At 39.5% G+C, this 27545-nt stretch overlaps 1 protein-coding gene across 14 annotated transcripts in view; it reads left to right on the top strand.

Moving 5' to 3' along the window:
• LOC310895032 (uncharacterized protein) overlaps positions 1–27545 on the top strand; it is a 287235-nt gene that overhangs the window by 222076 nt on the left and 37614 nt on the right. For 6 of the 14 annotated variants that reach the window (XR_014580369.1, XR_014580372.1, XR_014580376.1 and 3 more), the window contains exon 1: positions 12099–13461. The exons of 2 other annotated variants lie outside the window; for them this stretch is intronic. The gene's annotated coding sequence lies outside the window, so the exon portion shown is untranslated. 6 more of the 14 variants (XR_014580371.1, XR_014580373.1, XR_014580377.1 and 3 more) reach the window with 6 other exon arrangements.

Genomic DNA, 27545 nt, shown 5'->3' with positions numbered 1-27545 from the left:
CAAGAAGTATGCAAGAATGAACAAAAGAAAAGGGAACTGCAATTTGCAGCATCCTTGCCTTTTCCAAGAAGCAACAATGTCTTTATAGAGTGCTGTCCTTGCTCACTACTGATAGCTTGTTAGCTTTAGTAGCTATCTTAAAACCTCTCTGCTGTCTTTCATTTCTCCTACCATTCTGTTATCAAAGGAAAAAAATGTTAAAGCTTAGAATACTAGAGATAAATATATAGTTGTAATTAATGTATATACTAACAGTCTGAAAATGAGTGACATTTACAGAAATAATATATATAATACTTCAGAATTGGTGGCAACCAATCTCTTCTTACTTCCATTTCTTTTCTCCCAACTTCCCTTGAAAATGATTGCTGGAGTCTCATCACTCGCAAGCAAAGAATGTTTCACTATTCTTAGTGTCTTGCATAAATACTTTTTCTTTGCAAGGCTTTGCATTCTGTGCAATGAAGACTCTAATTCTTTTACGTTTTCAGATGTGATTCCTCTACCTTGCAGAATATCTTCATATGTTACTTTGTGTCTTTGCAGTTTTCCTATCTTCATTTTAGTTATCACAGTTCTAGAGTTCATAGAATCCTGGAACTTCTTCTCATATTTCTATGCAAATAACATGTATCTTAATAGCATAGTACAAATTTATGTCTGTAGTGCAGGAAACACCAATGATCTGTAACACAGCTGTTAATAGCATCACAGAAAGCCACTTGGTACAATGCAAGTTTGAATTTTCTGCATTGTTGAAGAAGGATTTGTGGTACCCTAGTATGCGGTATTGGGCTTCATATTCTTTAACTAGAAAATATAATTATAATATTAAGATTTAAAAATAGTTTCTTAAAAGTCTATCATTTGAACTTTCACTCTGCACATACGCTATGACGCACCCTCTCCTGGATTCCAAAGTTAAGTTCAAACTTCATATGTGTAACTGCAGTACTTTCAATACAGAAATCATTAGAAATTAATATCAGTTGATAGAACGTCTTTTCCCAGAGCTGGCGAGAGCGGAACAAAGGATTTTGGTCACATGCATTCAAATTTCTCTCCTCAACACAGGAAGAATAGGAACGAGAGGCTGTGCTGACAGTGACCGCTGGCAGGGGACTGGCAAGTCTGCACTGACCTCCACAGTCCTCTGGGTACTGCTGGCTGTAAGGCGCTGCTAAATGTTATAGGAAGCACTGTAGGAACAGGACTGGAATGCTTTTTCTACAGGCTGATACCAGAGGTTGACATGTCTTATCCGTAGTCCTTCACACAGTCAGTCACCTCGCTGCTTCTTCTCATCTCTTCTGATTCCCTTTGCCAAGGACTGACCCAGCAAACCAAAGGGAAGTTCACCAGCTGGGCTCCAACACAGGTAACATAGAAACGAGCCCTAAAAGTGGCTTAGTGTTATCAGAAGATGTATGAACACATACCAAGTAAATGGATCTACTTCAGTAATTACATGCAAAAGAATATATGGATATATACCAAGCATTTCATTAAACAACAAAGTATTTTCTCCTTTACACTTCTTGAATCCCAAAAAGGTTTTGAACAGGTGCGTTATGTTATGTTTATTACATATAAGTGTTTAAATAATGTGTATTCCATTTTGCAGTACTAGCAAGGTCTTCTCTTGGCAGTTGCTAAATGTAAATAACAATACATAGTGACATTGCCCAACCCCTGCCTTTCCCCCCCCCCTTTTTTTTTTTTTCAATAGAATCCACAATCAAGCCTGGGGCAACTTAGCAGCAATTAAAACTTAGTCTCCTGAGACAAACCTAAATGCGCATGAAAATTAGGTGAGGCCCTAAGGTTATGGCAGTTTAAAAGTACAGCTCATTATTATGCTTAAGAGTGGCCTACTTACCACAGTCGTTATTTGTCTTCCCTAACCTGACATCGCATCGTGTTTACGTAACTTACTAGCTCTCTGCCCCACGGTTCTGTGAATGCTCACTCTGTTTTTGTTTTCCTGCCCGTAATCTAGTCTTTCAGTGTTTCCCAGCCAATTTTCACTGTATTTTCATAGTACTCTGCTGTCATTTCCCCACAGGTATTGGAGATCATTAACAGCTTTGCTGATGGCTGAGTTCTGTGTAGGGACTATGCAAGTGTTCACGTGGATTGACAGTATAATGTGCTACCACACTGCATACCAGGATGTCCATGTGGATAGGTATTGTAACTTATCATCCCTATTTGCACATGTATTAACTGAAATCATATATGTTTTTGTACTGTTCGTAACTTGTAAAAGAGCTACAGGTGTCTCTGCATTGTAAGGCACTCTTTGCCAACTTCAAAAGTTTTGACTGACTTGTCTAAACAGACTGCAAGACCTCTGAGGGTCATTTTTCCCTCCCTGTCAAAGAGGATTCGAAGTGTCTCCCCACAACACACATACATCTTACTAATGAGTCCAGAATTACCTCAGAAGAGATTTACTCCCAAGGTCACTAAACTTTATTTATGCCTCCACTTGCCTCTAGGAACTCTACTGCAGTTCTTAAACAACAAATTTATTCCCAGTACCCAGCAGAGTCATCAGCAGTGGTAACTGATGAACCATCTGTCAATCACAGGGGCACTTTCGGGGGGCCCTTTTTGCCATGTACTGAGTCTTCAGGCAGCCATATACAACTTCAAAGTATAAAGTTGTCATTTTTTGGGGTGTCACACATTGACAATAGCTAGCATTAACAAGCTGCTAGTCTGAGTACTGACATGCTTGTTACCATGATAAGGCATTCAGTGAGTCATTTCAGGCAGCCAGTAGTTAGTCAGATAGGAAAGTATCCGATGCTCCCCAAAATGGGGCTTCAGAGGCATGGAGTTGTCTTGTACCCTTGTTTTTCCTTTTTTTTTTTGGAGTTGTCTTGTACCCTTGTTTTTCCTTTTTTTTTTTTTTTTTTCTCGTCATCAGTCCTTGTGTAGACACCTATTCCTTACTCAAATCTTATTTGTGTCTACCATTATATTGCATGGCAATACTCAAATGTACTTTCTCACAAAACAGTTGCCTCAGAAGCTTCAGCCATAGTTATGCAGCTGTGCCACCGCGAAGTTAGGACTTTGCTTTCCCTAGAATAGGGCATTGCAGACTGATGTCTCACCATCTTTTGGGCAGTTGTGTGTGTGCATGTGTGTCTGAACCCCTATATCCATGGCACAATGCATGACTGGATCCTCTGAAGCAAGTCAGAATAATTTTTAAACATTCCTGAGAATAATTATCGTCCTTGATTTGTTTCCTTTCTGCCTACACAATTTGTAGTATCATTAGACTCTCTTAAAAGTAATATGTCTTTTGGGCTTAAATTTGCTGTTCTGTTGAAGGAAAGTAGAATTTGTGGGAACACTGATTTTGACAAACTTCCCAGCAGGAAAGTTTTTGAAGTCTAGCTGGGTCTTATGGTCACTTTCAGAAATAAGAGAATGATTAAAAGGTCCAGAAAATTGGCTCACTTCAAAACAAAAATGTACCTGACACAGTTTCGATGTGGAAGAATGACATAGTATGCCACCTCAAAATTTCTCACATGATTAAATTGTCATTCTCCAGCCAGCTCTAGCCCATAATACTTCACTAGAATAAAAAAAATGTTTTATACTGCAACGATATATGGTTTCTTCTGGAAAATCTATAGAAATCTTTCTGTAAATTCCCTGCATTTTCCTCCATTTCTCTTCCTTTAAAGTTCATTTGAAAGACTATTTGTCTCAGGTAATGTATCCCTTCTCTTTCTACAGCACTGAGGCTCCTCCAAGTTTTTACCATACTTATCCACAGAGTGTGGTGGTTTCACCCTGGTGGACAGCTGAACTCCACCACAACCGCTCTCTCACTCCCCCTCCTCAAAGGCAGAGGGAGGGGAAGAAAGTATGATGTGAAAGAAAAAAGGCTGGTGGGTAGATATAAGGATAATCTATGTGCAGGATAAGGATAAGTTGAGTGCGGAGCACAGCACTGCACAGACTGCTGTGGGTAAAGTTAACTCCATCCCTGCCAGCCCCTCCATAAAGAGGAAGAAGGAATCGGGTGCACAAAAAATCTACAAAAATTGCAGCGGTTTGGTTGTGTTACACTTTCACAACTATTGTTATGCAGAACATTCTTTCTTTCTTTCCTTTTCTTTTCGCATGCCCATCAGCCTCTCTCCACACTAGTGTGATATCTCCCTGCAAAGGGTAGAAACTTTTCAGAAAAGGACTTTTGTCCAGCTTCTGCCTCTAGAGTGGGGATTGTCTGTGTCTGAGACGTACCCACAACAGTGTTCAGCATGAATAACAATCATATTTAACTAATCCTGCACTTCTGTGGATTCCCATTATCTCAGACTTTGCTCTCAAGTAGCAGTCATAGATGGGTTCAAAGATTTGTTTGCCAGGACCTCAACAAGCTGGAGGAACCGGCCTGCCACAGGGACCTCATGAACTTCAGCAAACACAAATCCAAAGTCCTGTACCTCAGACAGAAAATCTCTGTATCATCTGAGGACCTCATAAATAGGCTGCAGCTGTGCAAAGAAAAGGATCTGGGAGTTTGGAGGGACAAATGGAATGTGAACAAGCAGTGCTTCCTTGCAGCAGTGACTGCAATAACAAGTAAATAGCTGCCTGGACAAGGCTTAGTGTCATGCATGACCTTCACTGAAATCACCTAATCCTCAGCTCTGACCCCTGTAAGATTATATTAAATGTAGGCTGGCTAATGAAGCTATGGATTTCAGGAAGACAGCTATTTTCACAGAATCACAGAATCATCTAGGTTGGAAGAGACCTCCAAGATCATCTAGTCCAACCTCTGACCTAACACTAACAAGTCCTCCACTAAACCATATATCACTAAGCTCTATATGTAAATGTCTTTTAAAGACCTCCAGGGATGGTGACTCAACCACTTCTCTGGGCAGGAAGTGCGGCATTGGAAAATGCTTAACAACCCTTTCAGTAAAGAAGTTGCTCCTAATATCCAACTTAAACCTCCCCTGGCGCAACCTTAGCCCATTCCCCCTCATCCTGTCACCAGGCACATGGGAGAATAGACCAATCCCCACCTCGCTACAGCTTCCTTTCAGGTATCTATAGAGTGCGATAAGGTCGCCCCTGAGCCTCCTCTTCTCCAGGCTGAACAACCCCAGCTCCCTCAGCCGCTCCTCGTAAGACTTGTTCTCCAGACCCCTCACCAGCTTCGTTGCCCTTCTCTGGACTCACTCGAGCACCTCCATGTCCTTCCTGTAGTGAGGGGCCCAAAACTGAACACAGTACTCAAGGTGCGGCCTCACCAGAGCCGAGTACAGGGGGACAATCACTTCCCTAGCCCTGCTGGCCACACTGCTTCTTATACAAGCCAGGATGCTGTTGGTCTTCTTGGCCACCTGAGCACACTGCTGGCTCATATTCAGCCGACTATCAACCAATACTCCCAGGTCCTTCTCAGCCAGGCAGCTTTCTAACCACTCATCTCCCAGCCTGTAGCTCTGCCTGGGGTTGTTGTGTCCCAGGTGCGGGACGCGGCACTTGGCCTTGTTGAACTTCATAGAGTTGGCCTCAGCCCTTTGGTCCAGCCTATGCAGATCCTCCTGCAGAGCCTTCCTACCCTCGAGAGATCGACACACGCACCTAACTTGGTGTCGTCTACAAACTTACTGAGGGTGCACTCAATCCCCTCATCCAGATCATCGATAAAGCTATTAAAGACAACTGGCCCTAGTACTGAGCACTGGGGGACTCTACTAGTGACCGGCCTCCAACTGGATTTAACTCCATTCACCACAACTCTTTGGGCCCGGCTATCCAGCCAGTTTTTAACCCAACGAAGTATACGCCAGTCCAAGCCATGAGTGGGGAAGTATTTTGCGTCAGGCACCAAGTTGCAGAACCAGCCGTAGTGGAATGAGGATATACAGTCCAGAGACAGCAGGGTGAGGATTAAAACTAAACAAAACAACAACAACAATGGGTGGTATAAGGAAGGTATGCGTCGTGGTTTTGACTAGGACAGAGTTAGTTTTCTTTGCAGAGGCTCGTATGATGGCTGTGTTTTGGATTTTTGGTGAAAATAGTGGTGATAACACACTGATGTTTTAGTTGTTGTAGAGCAATGTTTGCACAGAGCCAAGGACTTTTCAGGTCCTCTTGCTGCCCTGCCAGTGAGGGAACTGGGGGTGCACCAGGTCCTGGGAGGGGACTCAGCCAGGACAGCTGGCCCAGACTGGCCCAAGGGGTGTCCCACACCGTGTAGTGTCATGTTCAGCAATAACAGGTGGGGGAAAGAAGGGGGGGGGGGGGGGTTGATTGCTGGGGGAGATGTTCAGAGTGATAGCATTTGTCTTCCCAAGAAACCATTACACGTGGTGAGTCCTGCTTTCCTGGACGTGGCTGAACACATTACTCTGATATATCAGGTCTGAGATGGAGTGACTCTTCATTTATGAGCTGACAATACTTCATCACCATGAAAAGAAGAGAATGTTTTGCATGGTTCTGTGCAGCCCATTCCTTGTGCAAGGGATATAACTGAAATTCTGGAGGTTCTAAATGTCGAAATTGAGTAAAAGTTTGCATCCATTGTATAGATTCACTCACTTCTAAGATGCACAGGGCTTTAGAGATGGAGAGTTGGGTGCTGTTACATGCAAACTGTAGTTGTTCTGGTTATGAGAAGCTGAAATACTGTTGTGCTTGGAGCTGGGAGCATGTGTCTGAAGTGCTTACTGGAATGCCTTCACCCTCTAATAGGCACATCTTAAGGAAAATTAATATGCACTAAAACATGCACTAGAACATGCACTAAAACATGTAAGACTTTGTCTTTGCAAAGAGATGGCATGCATATATAAAAACACAAGCAGTAGGCGAAGCACAAGAGTCTCTTTCTGACCCACTTAAGGCCATTAGTGAAAACCTGACCCAGAGAGTATATTAGAAGTTTCTGACTTTCCCTAGCGGAAGAAGCTGCAAAATATCATTATTACGTATGTGCTCCAGAGGCTGGTTGCTGACATCTTGCAGCACTTGCCAAAGCTGAAACAAAGAATATGTGAGCTGATGGGAAAGAAAGAAGTAAACTTTTGAAGCAGTTAAATTACACTCTTTAATATATATATTGTTATTAAATAAAAACAGGAGAGAGCTGCAATTCATTACTGGAATAGTAGTGAAAATGAAATATTACATAAAACTAGAGCATGTTTTCCAGCCTGAAATTTCCTGTATGTTCAGAGGCAGATGAAAATTTTCTTGTTTAAAAACAAAATCTTCAAAAGTAAACAAACGTGAAGCCCAGCTGTGTCTGAAAAAAAGAATTTACAGTGAAGATTTCAACCTTATCAGACTTGGTCAAGAGGATTCTTGCATAATCAGGTTTATGAATGATTCAGGGAAAGTTGTACAAGCTACTGTGCATTTATAAACCTCTCTGTTGTAATATTGGCTGCTGTAGCTCCAGCAGGAAAAAAAATCGATTTCTTTAACTAATGTACTAAGTGCCTTTCTCTCTTTAAGGGTGTACTTAGGTTATTTAAGTTGCTCCAAAGTTTAGACAGAAGATAGCAGAGCTTTGTACCTCTTATATTTTTGCATTTTAGGCAGTCTGTAATTCAATGATGATTAGCATATGCAGTCCTGATTTGTCTGAGGGAGGACAGAAGGGTTAGATCTACATACTATGATGCAGAGCCAAGCATAATAATAGTTAAGTGCTCTTAGTTAGGACTGGAACTTGTGTAGTCTCTCCTGGTACATATCTATGTCATACCTGAGATTGGAATGCTATCCAGGTTTGCATTTCTGTGACTAACAGTCTTTCAGTTGCTATCCCTTTCACTCTGTACTCAGCATCTCACAGACCTCAGGCTTTGACTGACAAGCAGCAGAAGCAGTAAGGCTGGTTACTGCCTGTTGTTGCTTTACTTTGGGGTATGGCTTTCTCATCCTTTGGGAGATCAATTATTCTTTGGTGAAAACAAATAGAAACAACGGTGACCAATGCAGGGATCATTCAATGCCCGACTTAAGCTGTTCCTGTAGTTTCCAGATCTTGCTTACTTTATGCTTATTTTATATTTTGCTAAGAAAAACACTAGATCTCATACTGATACAAATGTCTTCTTGCAAGGAAAACATTGCTATCTTTTTTCTCATTTTTCTTTTACATTGAAAAACTATCTCTGGAAGAAATGCTGGGGGAAATTGCTCTGCTACCTTCCCGGTTGTTATAGATAGCTTTCTCTGAAGTGTTCTTTTTCCTTGCTGGTCTTCTAGTCTTATTTGTTGATCTTGTGTCAATAAAGGCCTTAAGCTTGTAATGGATATCAGTGGCTTGTGAAGAACTAAGCAGAGCTTTCAGAGACTTCAGTACTTGCATAAATGCCCTACTAAACTGAAAGGGAAATTGCTTCTCAGATTAAAATATCCTGGTAGAGGGAGTGGAAGGGAAAGCAGGGGGAAAGAACTGCTAGCTTTTGGACAACACTGGAGCTGGAAAACTTCCTTCATAACCGTGCCATGCTACATAACTTACAGCTTTTGGGTGTGTGTTAATTTCCTTTCCTGAAAGATAGGTCTAACTGGAAAAAACAATTTCTGTCTCTTCCCAAGAACTAGGCATGAGCATGTTCTATTAATTCAAGGTTTGTTCTTCTAACATTGAAAAACTAAAATGCACAATTTAGAAATCTCCAAGTAATCCTGTCTTTTGAAAGAATATGGAAAAGTCATTATGTGAATTTAAGTTCATTGTGCTAAAAGACCATGCTGGGTAATAGAGATGTTGACAAGCATCATCAGAAAGACATAAATAACATTTCATGGGAGATGAAGGGGGACAGGGAAGGCAGTGTTCTGCTTTACCATCTGTGGAAGTGGCCTAATGAGGAATGAATGTTGCTTGAGTGATACGCTGCTATTTCTCCTCTCTGTTCAGCAGTATTGACTGGTGCCATTACAAAAAGAATAGCATGGATAATTTCTCTAAACCAGATGGCAAGCTCAGCTCCTGCAACTGGTATTCTAGGACACAGTTGGAAAGAACGCCAGGTTCTTTCCTAGTTTGAAAACTCAAATAGCTCAGAAGTGATTGTGATAGCATTTGGATCATGTCAGTGAAGAGCAAGAGCTGACACCACTGTCCTGGAGAAATCTTTGCAGTAATATATGGGATACAAGGTGCTTCAAGGATTTGGGAGCATAACAGAATTGGATTTGGAGATAATAATCCAACAAAGTCAGTTTGGAGGAAAACATGGGGTGATATGAAGAGCTAGTTCATTAGGTAGGTCAATGCACTGTTTTGCAGTAGTGTATTATTTATGACGTACTCTAAGCTGGTGTATCTTGCTTCGTCATACTGTCTTCTGCAGTTTTCTAAGACTTCATCAGCTGATATTCTGACCTCTCTACTGACTCAACTCCCTATTACCACAAATGTAGATCCCTGTATTTTTATTTTGTTGCCCCCTTTTTTGTTTCTGAAATGCTCCTAGAAACCGTGACTCTCTCAAGAGTGATGGCTGCTATTAACTCCTCAGAGAAATTTATCTTTTCTCACTGTAACACTAATGCTGGCCAGCATTTTGCATAGTAGTAATTATTAATAATTAAAAATGAATTAAGCCCAAAATATTTAAAATCAAGTCTTAGTGTTCTGGAACGTGTATGTGCATTGATTTTTAGACTGAATGGAATACATTTCCCTAAAGAAAAGACTCATCTGTTCCAGAATGTGAAGATCTAAAAATAAAGATATTCCACATCCCACCCTCCTATTGAATAGTGAGAACTACAACAGACTATGGTGTGCTACTCCCTAGAGCACATCCACAAAGCAACTAAGCTTTCCATTTTGTGGGATATGGTCTCATGTGTACCTGAAACTTTACACAAAAAGCTACATCTAATATCATACCCACTGAAGTTGCATTTAATAATTAAAACGTGCCATCTTGCTCCAAGGTATGCTGCACAGTAGTTCCTTTGGCTTATATGTGAAGTAAGGGAATCATACACACGACAAATTACCTGTTTTATTATGGCTCTTATTTCTAAGTAAAAGCTTTTGCTTCAACTGCATACCTACCTTTATTTTATTTTATTTTATTTTATTTTATTTTATTTTATTTTATTTTCTGCCCTTTGTGCTAGCAGAACTTTGATGGTTCAAATAGTAAAGCAGTGGCTGGCTGATCATAATGTATGTCAAGGGTGATTAACTTCTTAACTTGTTTTTGGTCTTTAATCAGTTTTCCAAGATTAATTACTACAGCTGGTTATTAGCTAGTTTATTTAAAAAAAAAAAAAAAAGCCTCTGCAGAGGACAAATAGCCTTATATTTAGCAGCAGGATTGCAAATTAAGGAACTCCAACTCAGTTGTCAGCTCTGTTACAGTCTTAAGCTTAACTACATGAAGTAGTTAAAACAAAGAACAAATTAAAAAACAAACAAACAAAAAAACAGCATTGTAAATTCAAGCTTAGTGCACTTTATATTCTTTCTCGAAGGAACGGTCAGCTTACAATTGTAAGCCCTTTCCTGTGCCCTTTTGCCTTGTATAGGTATTTCCTGAGTTAATGTAGTGAATTCCACCCTGAGCAGCAGTGAATACCACTGGCTGTGCAGATAACTCCTGACATCAGAAAGGCTGAGCTATCCATCATTCTCAACCCTTACTGATGCATAGCGTACATTCCTGCTCCCTAGCGTACAAGTCCAAACTGAGGCTCTTATTTCCTGCCTGAACATTTTGTAAATAGTAGTTATGTTTAGCTGCGGCACCTGCCCAGTGTCTTATGGTCTGGAGGGGCTCTAGGAAGCTATTATAGGTCTGTTCGTGGAAGATCTGCTCTGTCTCCGGGCAGTACTGGCAGGATCACACAATCAGATTCTCATTTGCAGGCAGTCTGGCAATTTTAGCTGATTTCTACTTTAGCAGAATTTTGACCCTGATTTCTTCAGGAAAGGGAGAAGTACTATATGCTCAGCATCAAGTCAAAAATTAAACAGCAAACATAGTTTTTTCCTCAAGTTGCCATTGTACTATAAAACTATGTTCACACAATTATACTTTGAAGCCACAATGTCATATACAACTTACTGTAGTGATGAGCTTGCAAGGTATGCAAAATTTAGCACAGATTTTAAACATTTTAGAGTCTATATCTTGGATGAACTTAATTTTCAAATGGCAGAAGGTAAGAATTGGTCCACTTTAGGTACCATAAGATCATTGATTATCCAGAACTTAAGAAATTTTAGCAATAGAAAGATAAAATGAGAACTTAAATCTCTCTTCATCCTATGAACACTTCCCCGACAGTATTTCAGGAAAGACAGCATTGTGTTCTTCACACAGTTGTGTTCTGGCTTTTTAAGCTAACACTTTAAGCAACACTCAGCTGTTTGTTTTGTTGTTTGTTTTATGTGTGTATATGTGCATAAATATGCGTCAATTAGAATTAAAAATTGAAAGTTTGGCTTTGGCTGAAGAAATAGAATGCACTGTGTATCATCCAAACTATCCAATAAATCTGTTTGCAAACCAGTCTGTATTGGTTAAGTTCATCCATTCTAGTTCCAATTTCCTCTGCAGTTTATTGCTTTTCGATGTGCTGTCCTCTAAAAGACATGGGCAAAAAACTGCCCTGGTTTTGATTCACAGTCCTTACGAAGGAGTCATTAGACAAAAGGAATTTATAGACATTTATTTGTTGCTATCAGGGTTTAATAGGGTTATCTTGCACATTTAAAGAACTCTTAGATCTCTTATCACAATACTTCCCAGTTCAGAATAAAGGCAGCTTTGGTTCCTGTTGCTGAGTATACAGTTAGGACAAGTGCTTTGGTTTGATTGGTTTGAAATTGTTTGAAACTATTTCCTTATAGAAAGCATTGGACATGGAAATAATTGTCAGGCATCATGTACGCCTTATATGCCTTCTGCTATGCACTACAGTGTTATTACCTGACCTTAAGACAGATGCAGTATTCAAACAAGTACTCAGTAGCTGTAATCAGATAATGTTACTACCTTATGGAAAAAGCAGAAGCTTAAAAGACTTGGAAAAAAAAAAAAAAAAAAAAAGCCTTCTCAGTAAGAGGGCTGCCAAGTCTATTTTCTCTACAGTTAAGTCAAAATACACTCAATAAGCTATCCCTCTTAGGATTTAGACAGAGCACATCACAATGTAGAAATTAGACTTACTCACAGGTTCACTCACACAGGACATCCTGAGCTAGAAGGGACCCAAAAGGATCATTAAGTTGAGCTGCTAGCTCTACACAGGACTACCCAAAAATAACATAATTTGTCTGAGAGCATTATCCAAATGCTTCCTGAACTCCATCAAGCTTGGGGCTGTGACCACTTCCCTGTGGAGCCTGTCCCAGTGCCCAACCACCCTCTGGGTGCAGAGCCTTTCCCTAACACCCAGCCTGACCCTCTCCTGTTGCAGCTCTGTGCTGTTTGCTTGGGTCCTGTAGCTGTCACCAGAGATCAGTGCCTGCACTCTCCCTTGTGAGGAAGGTGCAGGCCACCATGAGGCCTCCCCTCTGTTCTCTTCTCTAGGCTGAACAAACCACGTGAACTCAGCTACTCCTCATATAACTTCCCCTCCAGACCCTTCACCATCTTTGGTGATCTCCTTTGGAGGCTCTCAAATACTTTTATGCTTTCCTTATGCTGTGGTGCTCCAGACTGCACCCAGTATTCAAGGTGAGGCTGCACCAGGCAGAGCAGCACAGGACAATCCCTTCCCTCCACCAGCTTGCAGTCTTGTGCCTGATGCACCCTAGGGAACAGCTGGCCCTTTGGGCTGTTACGACGCACTGAGGGCTCGTATTCGACTTCCTGTGGACCAGAACCTCCAGATCCCTTTCTGCAGGGCTGCTTTCCATCCTCTCGGACTCCACTCTTTACATACATACAGCATTTCACCTTCCCAGGTGCAGAATCCAACACTTGCTCTTGTTAAGCTTCATATGGTTGGTGACTGCCCAACCCTCCAATTTGTCAAGATCTCTCCACAAGTCCTTTATACCCTTGAGGGAGTCAACAGCTCCTCTCTACTTAGTGTTGTCCACAAACTTACTATACTTTCAAGTCCTGTATCCAAGTCATTAAATATATATATATATATATATATATGGAGAATTGGCCTGCTTTTAAAGAAAAACTAAAACTAAAAAAAAAAAAAAAGAAAAACTGCAAGAAAAACACTATTTTTTTAAAGAAAAACTATTATTCAACTAGCAAATGACTGCCAGCTGCCCTGAGCCAGTTAAAAGTAAACAAGTAGGCTGCTACCCCCCCTTATTCTGTAAAGTAAAGGGGGGAGGGTTTGAGTTTCCATTTGCTGTATTTAAAAAGTTAAGTTAGAAGGGGCTTTTATTGTAGTTGGAATTCTGCCTTTTGTTTGGAGCACAGAATAGGAAGAAGGCCTGACTTTCATAAGGTGAGTGAACTGTATCTAAGATTGGGGGGGGGGGGGGGGGGGGAAGTGTTTTGTTTTGTTTCCTGTTAAGGATACATAGGGAGGGAGTAGTGCAGCCTTCCCCTGGGGTTTGATTTCTCATTTGCAGCACAGTGTGGGGAATCTGACAGTGGATCTGGTATATGTGGGGTGAGCAAGTGGTGACTGAGACCCTGAAGAAAGGGGAGAGGTTTCAGGAGTTAACTGAAAATTCTATACTGAAGCTAGAAATACTTGAAACATGCAATAGAGTGGCTTTTGTTTTGCAAGTGTGTCTCCTAATATTGCATTGGTTTTGTTGGTGTTCTGCTAGGATGTGATATATTGTTTTTTTTTCCAGGCTTAGAAAAATCTGTCTTTCTCAGCATAAACTATTGTTGAAGTTAAGGAAGAAATCTAAAGTTAGTGGCTGTAAATGTTTTAAGCTGGTGTTGTACTCCTAAAACAGAACACAAGCAACTTTCATGAGTTTGTGGTTTTTGTTGTGTTGCAACATGGAGAGCTAAACTTGTTGATGTTTGTGACAGTAAAATGCTTATGCAAATACTATGGCTTATTAATTGTCTACTTGCAGATCTTGATAGAGAAGCTCTGTCCAGTGCATGCTGTACTTAGTCTGAGCTTTTTTTCCACGTTCCTGTACTGTGATGTCTAAACTTTATTTAAAACAGTTGTGAACTGCCTGTATCTGTTTTAGTATTACTTTAAAAAAAATTGTTTTTAAACAAAAATCTAAGAATTGCTATCTACTAAACGGCTCCGTGACTTTAAACAAATAGCTTGCTTGTACAGATCTGGAAAAAGCCTTGTTCAAGTATATACTGCCCAGCTGCTCTCATAAAGGTTAAACACATAATGCTTACCTGTATAGCTCTGTATTTTATTTATTCTTGGAGCCTGTTGATTGTGAGTTACCTTTGTATGTCCAAGCAACCACAGATCTACTGTGTTCATGTCTTCATGTCCTGCCACAGCAGAGTATGCTCTTGCAGCTTTATGCTCAATACAGTATTCAGTAGTCTGTCTCTGATGCTGATTGATGCACCCCAAAGGGAGCTTGTTTTTACAGAAATCTGCATTTATAGACTGTTTAAATGGAAAATAAAGAGATTGGTTAATCCCATTGACTAAACTTCTTGTCATATCCACACGTACTTGACAAAACCTTATTTAAATAAAAAGACTAGTTTGAACCAGACTACATGATAATAAGTGTAATAAAGTAATAACATGCCTTTAGAAGAAGTTATGTATATATGTTTGTGACTTTGTGAAGGTAGTCATTTATATCGGAGAGCTGATGGGCTTGGTAGAGGCGAATGAGTAGTTCCCTGGGCTATCACCAGTCACAGCTGATGCAGGAATGAATGTGGAGTAGATGAGGTAGATATAAAACAGGTGTAACAGCATATTTCCACTTGGAATGGAAAAGAAATGGTCAATATTGGAGGATGATAGGACTTTAAACTATGTGGTAGTTCTCCATTTTGAGATGGTTGTTGTTGTTCTCTTACAGTCCTATCTGTGTTTACATTTTTAAAATTATAAATCTAACTTTGCTTCATGTTGTACTGTATTTCCATAACAAATTGAACCTTGTTAGTCGGAAGAAACTGCACATGTTCTTGTAACATACTCTTGCTTTCTGCAAGCTCATGTTTTCCCTTTGTTCTCCAGCAAGTTTGTCTTATATTCTTGCAACTCTGTGAATCTAGGTTCTAGAGTATCTATTCCAATTCATCAAATGCAACAGTTTGTCCAAAGACTACTACTTGAGCTTTGTTTTTTTAAAGCCCTTCAAAGTTGTGAAAGCACTCCCTCCAAACACCATTTGTTGTATTATTAGTTATCAAGTCCCAAGCAGCAAGAATGTATTCAAAGGCTTGTTGAAGCTCTTCCAGAAATTCAAGCATTGATGATTTGTGTGGTTTGTCAGTCACTTTAAGTGAACACATCAATGTTTGTAAATAAATCATCCTAAAATTAGCAACTACTCCTTGGTCTAGCAATTCCAAAAATGAGGTAGTGTTAAGCAAAAATACAAGTAGGACATTTGGATGCAAATCATGAAGACTAGGTGGATGTCTTGGTGCATTAATGAGAATCAGCAAGACTTTGAACATCAAGCTATTCACATAGCAACACTGCATAGTATTGTAGCTAAAGCAGTTCATAGCAGTCTTTTATAACTGAAATTAAGTCAGGCCTTTTTGTTCAAATGATAGCGAACAGACAAAGTGTGTAAGCTTAAGCCTTTTAGCACTTGTGAATTTTATAAATGTTATAAGGGGCTGTACTCAGGGTTACCAGCAGCATTGCTATATAACAATCAAGGCCAGAAAGACCATTGAGCTGTACTGTTGAAATTTACAGTTCTCAGTGACAAAGGTTCTTCATCACATATATTCCCATTAGCCATGTTGCATTCATACTGGATGCTTGCTGTGGTCTGCAGCCTCTCACCCTATCTTTCAGATGATCAGGAAAATCGGAGCCCTTGTGACTGGCACTGTACTTTGACTGTACTGTGAATGCTTTTATGAGGGAAACTCAATACTTTGTTTTGAATCATCCTTAGGTTTATGCCTGATTTGCCTTGTTGATAAGCATGCAGAGTTGGAAGTCACATAGAAGTCTTTAATTAAATAATTAAATATATAATTCTGCAGAATCACGTGCTTGGTGATCTTTTCCAAAGGAAGCACACCTGTGACTTGAATCACCTTTGTTTATACACAGTTAACTTGTGAAACTATCTCTCTGGCTACTTCTGATTGGTTATTTTATCTTGTCTAATTTCTCTATTGAGTCTGCATGTTACAGAGGACCAGCAGGAGGAACACCAAATCCCACATTTGCATACATTAGCGTTTTGATGGGCTTGTTTTCTAATATGTTAATGACCCTTAAAGAGCAAAAGGTCAGTCTGGAATCTTCCTTCAGCTGTATCCCTCCTTGTTTTTTTTAGCTTTCATCCCTCATCTCCCTTGCTTCTGCTCAAGGCTACCAGTATCCTTGTTTTTTTCAAGCTTTCCTCATTTTCTTCACTTTAAGACTACACTTTACTGACTGGAAAGTCCTTGGCTGCTGAAGTGCTACTATATTGTTAATGTATTTAAGAGTAAACTTTCAATGCTTCTACCAAATCAAAGTAGAGCTTAACAGCAAAGTTCTACCCTTCATCTTCTACCCATGGTAAAGGGGTTTGTTGTTGTATCAAAGGCTTCTTGTGTAATTGGTTACCTTCATGGATATAAATTGCTGTGTTTCACATAGAAATATTTCTCTAGTGAATCAGTGCTTAGTCTATTGATCTTATGCTAGATTTGTTCACATTATGACAAACAGCAGGAGCTGATATTTCACAGCTCACCAGACGCTGCAGCATTTTCAGCTTTGTTGCTAATAATGGTTATGGCTTCTGTGAGTATTATCCATTGGGATTGATGCATGCTTCTTTTTTGATCCTAATTCTGATTTTTAGGAGCATTTTGCACCAAGATACTGCAAAGCAAATACAACTTCCTGGAATGCATACAGGCACCTTGAATGCTGAAGTCTTACTGTTAAGTTAGTATTTTACCTGCAGTGCTCTTTGAATTCTACTTGAAGTACATATCCAGTACCAGGTTATTGTGATTCATTTTTTTTATTCATGCTCCTTTTTATTGAAATACTTTTTCTAAAGAGTTCATGTGTGAATTCTTGTCAGTACTTGAAGTTTTTTTGTATTTATTTCTGTAGGTTTTTTGTTTCTCCTTGTTGTGGCCTTGGGGAAAGGTGACTCAGAATATATGGGAAGGCACTTTGAAATTTGAAGTTACTTAGCAGTGCTGAGTCTGTAGTAGCAAAGTGCTGCAAGAGGCAGATTCAAAACTGAAGATCTTCTGGGGGGGAAGCTGGCAGCTGTTAATTTTCACCTATGACTTAATTTACGATTTAAGTAGCAGTGTTGGTCTGTGTTTGGCCTGAGCTGTGGGAGATGATGCTGGAATAATATGATGCTGTTCTTTCTGTAGCTCTACCTGGAGTTGTACCTTCTCGTTGGCACTACTTGCAGTATTCGTGGATGTTGGGTACATATTTATTCTCTAAAACTGATTCCACTTGAAGCTTCATTCTCTTAGGAATCAGTAACTCACCCTTGCATATTTTTGTTTCACCTCTTGAAGGTGAGGAGAGAAGAAAGTAGCTTCTACTGTGGTCCTGGCTTTGTTTATGTTAAACATGAATATACAAAAAAAAAAAATTAGAAAATTCAGCCTCATAAAACTTTCCTGGTTGTCCAGAGAGGTTGAGGAGTTAGTTCCTAAGTTCTCAAGTATATTTTAAGCATGTCTAAAAGTGCTTGATGTTTTATGCACCAATTAATAGAGTATTGAAGTCACTTTAATATCTACAAGATAAGAAAGCATGTGTTGCCCCTCAGATAATGCAAGATCTGATGAAAGCTTTACCATAGCAATGGTTTTCTATAAGTAGGTAGAAAAAACAAATTCCTAGAAAACATAGTATAATAGTCAACACAGTGAGACAAATCCTTTTGTTGCTCTGGTTCTTAGCATTCTTGTGCTTTACTTACTATCTTTATTTAAAGATAATAACGATAATCTTCATGTAAGCCAAGTTGTAAAGGGAATAAATGCATTACACAAAATGAGTAAATCCGTCTGGGGCACTCAGATATTGTTGTGAGGTCTGTGTGAGAACAGGGGACGAGATTTGAATCTTAGATATAACGAAGCAGTTGAGATGACTTCTCTACTTACAGTTACGAAAATACAGGATCTGTTAACACTATCTTTTGAGGACAGCACAACAGACATTATTTTATTGAAAATATACTTGAGCCTCACTTATTCAATAATTTTATTTTTTCCTGAGGCTATGGAGAAAGGAGGAGAAAGATATGTTTTATTAAAACTGCTTATATTGAACATTTGATTAGGAAAGATTAATTTTCTAAGCCTTTCACGCTTTGTCATTGTCTCGGATTTTGCAAAACAGTGAAGATTCTGAGGGATAGATGTATACATGAATGGTTAAAATTTCTCAGCTTGCTTTGGGTACTGCTTTATTCATGACTGACTATACTTCAGCCAGTGTTCGTATGGTGTTAGCCAATCCTGTTATTTAATAGTGGTCACAGTAAAAAGGAAAGTTTATCCAATGTTCTGAAATTAACATTATACTTGTAGTATGCCCCTTTTGTTGAGTGGTGTCACCAAAGGGGCTTCTGTGTTAAAAGAAATGTGACTAAAAAGATTCTGATCTGTTGGGAACAATAGGGGATGGGACCAGATACCTTGTAAAACTTGAGTTTTTGGGAGGGTCTCAGATATGTAAGTTAGCTTTAGCATCAGTATCGCTAACACATTCATGAATGTTCTTAGCATACGCTTTTAACAGCTACTGAGATCATTGCTAGGTGAATAATGGCCAATTAATGAGTTATCTCTGCTTTTCCTGAAAGCCTAGCTTCTGGAAGGAGACCCTGTTCATTTTTCCCCATAGTCCATACAGACTGGAACACTGGGAGGTAGTAGGGAGCATCTGAAATAACCACTGTTTCTTTACTGCGATTCATTCCCAGAAGCTAACAGAAGTTGCTTGGGAAGAAGTGGGATGGGAAAAGATAGATTCTTTGAGGACTTAATGATGCTGAGCACTTAAATTGGTAAGGAGGAAGTTGCTTTCAGAAAGGATAACTTTCACAACTATGCAAATCACTGCTTTAAAACTATAAAGATGTGGTTTTATTTTAAGTTCATTAAAGTTAATGAAAAGCATTGGGGGCAGGACCTGCAGTGTGGTTTTGGTGGTATGCTTTTTGTGTGGCTTGTGTTCGGGTTTCTTTGAAAACCTCATTGACATTTAAACCAAAAGCATTTTTTTTGAAAGTCTTGAAGCAAATAGAATTGTAAATAGTGTACTGTGTCTGGCTGGCTGAAGTTAATTTCTGTCCTAGTAGCTAGTGTTGTGCTTTTTTTGGATTTGTGATGAAAACAGATGTTAATAATGCACTGTTTTTTCACCTGTTGCTGAACAGTGTGAACAGTGTTTTCAGTGTCAAGGCTTTTCTTACTCTGTACCCAAAGTAAGACAGTTAGGCCAGCTAACTAAAAGGGCTGTTGTGGTTTAACCCGGCTGACAGCTAAACACCACACAGCTGTTCGCTCACCCTCCCCCCTCCCTCTCTGGGTTGGGGGAGAGAAATGGGAAAGTGAAGCCTGTGAGTTGAGATAAAGTCAGTTTATTAAGACAGGAATATAATAATAATAATAATAATAATAGTGATAATGATAATAGTATTAATAATAATAATGTGTAAGAAAACAAGTGATGCACAATGCAATTGCTCACCACCCGCTGACCGATGCCCAGCCTATCCCCGAGCAGCCGGCCCCCCACCCCGGCCAGCCACCCCTATATATTGTTTAGCATGACGTCAGATGGTATGGAATACCCCTTTGGCCAGTTTGGGTCAGCTGTCCTGGGTCTGTCCCCTCCCAGCTCCTGCTGCACCCCCAGCCTGCTCGCTGGCAGGCAGTTAGACAGTTAGACAACAGGCTGGAAGGAAATGCAGCCAGGACAATTGATCAAATAGGAAGGAGAGCTGATCAGGTAGATATTCCATGCTATATTTGTGCAACAATGAAAACTGACAGAGGTGAGGAGCAGAGTTTTCTGGTTTTTGTTGTTGTTGTTCATATGATGGGGTTCTGTTTTAGAATTGGTTGGCTGGTGGTAAACAATTGCTCTTCCATCATTTTTTTCTCCCCCACTGCTTTTATTTACTAAACTGTTTTTATCTTAACTCAGGAGTTTCCTCGTATGCTCTTCTGATTCACTCCCCTATCCCACTGGAGGTTTGGGGGCAGTGAGAGCAGCTGTGTGGTCCTTAGCTGCCTGCTGGGTTTAACCCACAGCAAGTGGAAATCAATTATCTGACTTAAAGTACATACACAGGTTGCAGGCTTCCTGCTGTCAATTTAGATAATTGACGTTATACAGGTTAATGTGTTCTAATCAGAAAAGTCTATTTTACCCCAAGAAAGCAAATGGATAGTAACCACATCAAAAGGAGGAAAGCTGGAGGATGGCAGCTAGTGGTATATCCCAGGGGCCAATGCTGGGTCCATTTCTGTTCTGCAGATTTATTGGTGATCTGGATGGTGGGGCAGACTGTACCCTTAGCAAGTTTACAGGTGACCCAAAACTGGGCGAAGTAGCTGATATGGCAGAGGGTTGTGCTGTCATCTAGAAGGACCTTAACAGGCCAGAGAAATGGGCTGACAGGAGCCTCATGAAATTCAACAAGAAGTGCAAAGCCCTGCCCCTGAGGAGGAATAATCCCATGCACCAATATGTTCTGGGGCCTACCCAGCTGGAAAGCAGCTTTTTGCAGGAAATAAGCTTAACAGTATCCTCTGTTTCATTTGGCAAGTACTGCCAGCAGGTCAAGGGAGGTGATTCTTCCCCTCTCTTCAGCACTAGTGAAGCCACACCTGGAGTACTGGGTCCAGGTCTGGGCTCCCCAGTACAAGAGATACAGATGTACTGGAGAGAATCCAATAAAACATCATCGAGATGCTGAAGAGACTGGAACGTCTCTTACAGGAGGGAAGGCTGAGAGCTGGGACTATTCAGCCTGGAGGAGAGAAGGCTCATGGGGTAACTTCTTCAACGTATATAGACATGAAATCTTTCTTCAGCAGCCCCCTGTAAAAGGACAAGAAGCAGTGAGCACAAACTAAAATACACGAGGTGCTGTCTGAACATCAGGAATCACTTCTTTATTGTGACTGTGATTGACCAGTGGCAGATGTTGCCCAGTGAAGTTGTAGACTCTCCCTCCTTGGAGATATTCAGAAGCTGTCTGGACATGGTCCTGCCCACTCTGCTCTGTCATTGCTTGAGCAAGGGATTTGTATCAGAGAACCTCCAGAGGTCCCTTTCCACTTAACCATTCTGTGAAAGGCAGAAGTAAACTTCAGGCACAAAGACTGGTGATTCAAGGGGTGCTTTAACATTTGAAATGCTTCCTTTTGATCTGTCACCTTGAATGCAGGGACATCTCTTCTACAAGTCTAACTCTGGGCTACATGTTCTATAACCAAAATTTAGATGTGCTTTATGTTCAGGTTTGTGCTCCCCACTTGGAGGCCTCTTTTATTTTTTTAAAAAGCCAAGGGTTAGTTCTGGGCTTACTTGCTTTAATGTCGCTTCAGCATGGGACTGAAACTAGGTGTAATGAAAGGCCTAAAACCACCTTATTTGCTGCCTTCAACAGAAGTCAGCATCCTGAAGTTATGATCATGTTTTGTGCAGTGGCTGTGGAATGGAGTTGTGTCCTTGGGGGGTAGGGAGGGACTTGGAGAGGGGAGATGGGGTGTTTGCTTTTTTAAAAGATCAGAATTTAAATACAATGATCAATGTTGGTTTTCCAGAATGACAATTCCTGAATATCAGCTTCATTACTGTGATAGTGTAGGTATTTTATTTAAATTACACCTTTGCAAAGTAGAGTGACCAGAGTGGTTATTAGTGTTTAGCACTGGTATTGCACTTGACATGTTTAGAATGCTTACAAGCTAATTAAGCTCTTCCAATCAACTTCTCTTGAACTATGAGTTATGTAGGCACTTATTATACTGAGTCATAACATAAGTTCTTCCCCATAGCTGCAATACTCATTTTAGATGCAGACAGAAAAAATATGGTGGAACAGGAAGGGAAAGTCCTGAGGAAATCTAATCATCTGACTTGAGGCAGAGTTGTGAATAGATCTAACGAAAGCTGTTTCTAATTCTTGTCTTATCTTATAGTTTTTTGATTGCTTCTTAAATAATGACTTCATTCTGAAGACAATAAAACTTAGTGTTGTTTGTCTCGATTTGAGAATGGAAACGCCCATTTCTTAGCCTTAGAAATAGGGAACCCTAATTCTAGAGCCTAGTCTCTGACAGATTCATGGTTTTATTCTTCAGAGACTGTTTTATAGATGCTGATGGCCCATGACATTTAAATAATCCCACTTCAAAGTGAAGTGCTTTCATAGTAGCATGCTTAATTCCAATTAACTGAACTGAAAGAGGTATATGATTCCTAAGAGCAAGCTAGAGTAAAATTAACTCTGTCATAACTGCATTTTATGTCCATTCATGTTTTTGCTATGTGCTTTGGGTTTGCATAGTTTTTTTCTTGGCATTGTTTTCACTAAATCTTTCAAAACACTGTTTTCTGTCTAAGGAAAAGAAGCAGTCTCTCTAACTATTGAAGCAGATGATGTTCTAGACTACCTAAGATTACCGGGTATTTGTACAAAAACAACTTAGATTATTGTGTAGACAGCTATTTGCAGAAATATTCTTTTGCTAAAATTTCAGTAGAGTCTGATGGTTTATGGGATTACGTACTAGAGAAAGTTTTTGGAGTTGCATGAGATCTTCTGAAATATTCAGACCTCAAAGAGAATAAAGGAGCTTTTGTTAAATTCTGGAGGCTCATTCTAGATGATGGGAGGATAGATTATAAATTCCTAACAAGCCTTTGAATGAACTTCATGGCTTCTTGTGAAAACCCTTGGGGAAACTGATGTCAGCCCACTGAAATGTTAATTTCCTTGTTTTGGTCTAGTCTGATTTTGACATTCCTTTTGCTACATACCTTACACTTGAATCAATTCTGATGAGTTCAGGTGCAATCAGATCTGACAAGATATTGTATTCCTGTGTGTTTTATATTACCATTTGTCGCTTGTAAGCCTCTTCCCCAAAGAAAATGTGGCAAGCCTCTAGGGTTCTCCATGCTTTCTATGGCTATTTTTTTCCCTCACTTTCCTTGATCTTTGGAACTGCTTAGTCTATGTTAATTTTGTAAGATCTTCGTGGATTGAGTTGCCTAATGTAAAGATTGGTGATATTTTCTTGTGTACTGACACTTGAACGTCAAAGGCCTCAAAGGTAGCCACATTCCCTGTTCTGTAGTAGCAGAAAAAAGGAACATCTCTTGTGCTTCTGAGAGTTTAATGGAAGTTAAGTTCACGAAATCTGTGTCAACCAGTGTATCTACAACTAGAATGGAACTAGAAGGACAATTGAGTAAGTAAAATATAGTGGAAAGGCTGATTTTGATTGATGTGAAGGGGAAAGGTGTCCTCCCTCTGTTCCATATATAGCTTGTGAGAAATGCATGAAATTACATTCCAATGTAATGTTCACACCTGTTATCAGCAAATCATTACAGTCCAAGCATTTTTAATGACCTCTTCATGTACTTATAAAGAGTGTGATGAAGCCTGAGATGTCTTGCTGTGGAGCTTAGCTGAAATATTAATGGAAACACTTTCACTGAAGTTATTTAAAAATGACAAATAGAAGTGTAAAACATTGAACTATTGAAAACTAACTTTCCCTTGGGGAACGGGACAGAGGGGAGAAGAGCCCAGACCTAAAAATGACATAGAAAAAATATTGCTTTCAATATAAGTATAAATAAGAACTAGTTTGAACCCTAAAATCTTAATTTAAAAAGTGCTTTCCTTCAGTCACTGTTCTCTCAAGAATTGGTCTTAGCACTTTCAAAAATCCCTTATGTAATATTGTGACATTGTACAGAAAATGGGGAAAAAATCATTCCAACTTCCTCCCTCTATTGAAGTCAGTGTTTAACCTAGTTGGCTAACAGCACGGCCTTTGGCCTTTTTATATAAGCTTAAGTGCTCTAAGCTGCTCCACAGCAAAGATGGGTGAAGACATCCAGCTTTAGGAAGATGTGCTTGTTGTGGACTGTATCTGTATGTCTGCAGACTTCCCGAGCTGTGCATGGGGTATTTTGAATGAAATCACAACTCGAGCCTGAAGCTGCAGAAATAAAGACCACAAGATGTTTGGTCTGAGAGGCAGTGCAAGAAATAATAGCGAGCCTTGTTTTTGTTAACAGACATGTAGGAAACCCAGGATATATGAGTGGCTTTGCTTGTTCATTGTGAAGCAGGACATAGATGGTAATACAGACTTGAAGATGAGATGATATAGAATTGGAGATCAAATTTGTGGAGGTGGGACTGCTTAGGATTGTCAAGGGCATTGCTTTGGGGAAGTCTACATTATGCACCCTGAAGATGTGGGCAGTTACCATAAAGCTTCAAAGTATTGTTTTGAGGGCCAGAAACTATGAATGCTCCTTGCTTTGCACTTCAGGTTGATGGTTAGATTTGAAATAAGGGAAAAGAAAAAAAAAAAAAAAATTCATCACGGTCTTCTATTCTAGTTAATACAAAAGCAAAAACACTTCTATTTCTTGTTATCAGAACTTTATTTCCTATATTATGTTTTAATACTAGCCTAACTGTGAAGTCTCTTACATGTACAAAAAAAAAAAAAAAAAAAAAAAACAAAACAAAACACAGCCTTTGAAAGCTGATGGAAGCTACTATATTATGATATATTTATCTTCATTATGCTTTTTTTCAAGAATCTCTATTAGAGTGGATTCTAGATAATCAGTCGCTTACTTAGGTTCTATGAGGGGTGGGGAAAACCTTATTTGGATCAAAAATAAGAATATTCTTTTTCTCTAGAGTATAAATTGAAGAAAATGCAAGTAGATCTAGAAATGCTGACTTTTGTTTCTGCTTGAATGTGGCTGTACCATATAAACAGAAGGGAAACAAATCAGCAGTATACACCTGGTCAATGAGACAATTGTTGTCACAGCTGAGCCAAGTGAAAGAAAGCTGCAGGCAGATCAAGAAAAGGTCTGGCACAGCAATTGTGCCTAGCCTCAGTTCTGATGCCTTGCAAACTTGGACCTAGCAAGGGTGTGCTGCAGGGCTGCAGAGCAGCCAGTTCTTGCAGCTGGCTGAGCATCCTGCCCTCATCACCTTCATTATGCTCTAGAAATGTGCAGCTGAGCAGTTGGACTCTTTCCAGTGACAAGGAAATAGGCTAAATGGTAGAGGCTGTCATGGTTGTTCAAGCTGCAGATGTGGCCTCCTGTGCTGTTCAAAAGGTAAGGGCACCTACAAGAGCATCTAGGCATCTTAAGCTTTTCTCAAGCTTTCCTGTCAAATAGAAGGGCAACAATTGCTACTTAAATTTGTCTCAGTCCTTGGCTTAAGTCTAGGGCTAGGCATCACAGACTGATCAGATCTGTCTTCAGGACAGATGGACTGCATGTGGTTCTTAGTGCAGATGCACTGAATCCAGGTAAAGAGCTATCTTAGCTGTTAAATATGGATCCGTGTTTTTTTGGCTTTGGTGGTTTGCTTTATGTAAAAGGACCTTTACAGAGAAACTTGCTCTTCAATTGAATTTTCAATTATTTTTGAAAGCAGAAAGTGAACAGAGCTCTACCAGTCAGCACAGTGAGGCTTACATCTATGTTAACTCATCATTGGTTTTTTAAAGTTTATATTAGTTGAGAAATGAAAATAAGAATCTTCAGATCTTTATTAAAAAATAGAAATGTCACAGCCATAACTTCATGGCAGAAAGCCCTCTATTGCAGATAAAGATCTATCAATCTCAATCATACTGAGCTATTTTGGATAAGCTGGTAGGTTGCCATTATAACTGTCTGGGGCTAATGTTAGTTTTAAATCAAATCAGAGGAAATTCAAAAACAACCTCAATAATAATAATAATAAACAAGCCAGGAAACCAAAACACCCATTGTCACTAAGGAAGTCTTCCAAGTATATATTGCTATGGACACTTCTATAGTCTCCATTATTGTTCTGTGAAATATCTGGTGATAAACAATTTTAGAACAATGCATTCATTAGCACAAAGTGTATTTAATTAAATAAGTGATTCTAATTGCAGTTACAGAGATTAGACTTCATGCATGTTTAATTCAAAATGTAAGGATTTAAAATGCTAATTAGAGATTAGTGAATACTCGTATAGTAATATCCTAGCTAATCTAAGAAATCTATTCAAATCAGGTTGACATACAAAAAAAGGGGGATGGGGGGGGTGGGGATAAAACCAAGGAATAATATGTTTCTTGCTGCAAAATGAATTAGCAAGCCAGACAGCTTCATTTCAACTTTGATTAGATAGCTGTAAGACTCTTGGATTACTTGAAGTTGTAGTTGTATTTTACAGGGTTTATTAGTAAACCTACACAACTCTTCTAAAGGTTATTCATATTGAAATGTAAAACTTCCTGTAAATATTCTTAAAGCATATTAGGGAGTTAATAGCTAGTAAATCATTTCACTCAAACATTGTGCATGTAAGCACTTAGCTAAAAACTAGTTGTAGGCACCTTTTTTTTAAGATGACTCTTAGCAAACAGCCTCCACTGGTGAAAACAGTGCTCATGTAGAGACACTATCTTTGAGTTTATAAGCCATTTCTTGAGCAAATGACTTAAGTAGTCAATATTTCCTTCCTAGAAGAGGTGGACAAAACTGTCTATACCTGCATTGCATCATTCATTAGCCCAGTAACTTGGTTTGAAACTTTCTAGGTGTGTTTCTTCTGTTGTTTATCCTTATTTAGGAATGTTTCTAGTAACAGGAATTGTGCTATTGCCTGCAGTGCAAGCACAGACAGTCCCTTAAGATGAAATTTCACTTCGATGCAAAAACATGTGTTAAGAGCTGCCTGGATGAACATATCTAAATACTACAATATCTAATACTACAATATTTAATATAGCTAGAGCTCTATGTGGAAGTTTCTACTTTTCTCTCCTCCTTTGTGCTGAATTTGTTTTTTGAGTAGACCCTTTCATCTTCACATATGCTTTTTTCCTACTTGCACAGTAGCCTGATCTAAGGTAAACTTTCTTCTTTTGCTCTGGGATACTTGCACTACAGTTATTGGTACAGATCCCAGAAATGGTACAGCATGGGGGAATTCAGAAGGTGCTGTGTTATGAAAAGCAATAATATGAAGACTTATTGCATTATTTTAGCTGGCTCTTGTCTGTACCATGACCAAATTTTATCTGCTTGTTAAGATTGCCAGAAAATAATCTCTTGCAATTGCTTGTTAATCTAAATAAGTGATCAGAGGCTAATGTGTTCAGAGAGCACCCTAGAGATTTAC

The sequence above is a fragment of the Anser anser genome (genome assembly GCF_964211835.1).
Source record: "Anser anser genome assembly, chromosome: 2".
Lineage (NCBI taxonomy): Eukaryota > Metazoa > Chordata > Aves > Anseriformes > Anatidae > Anser > Anser anser.
Note: the sequence above shows the minus strand (reverse complement) of the source record. Positions and strands in the feature narration are given on the sequence as shown.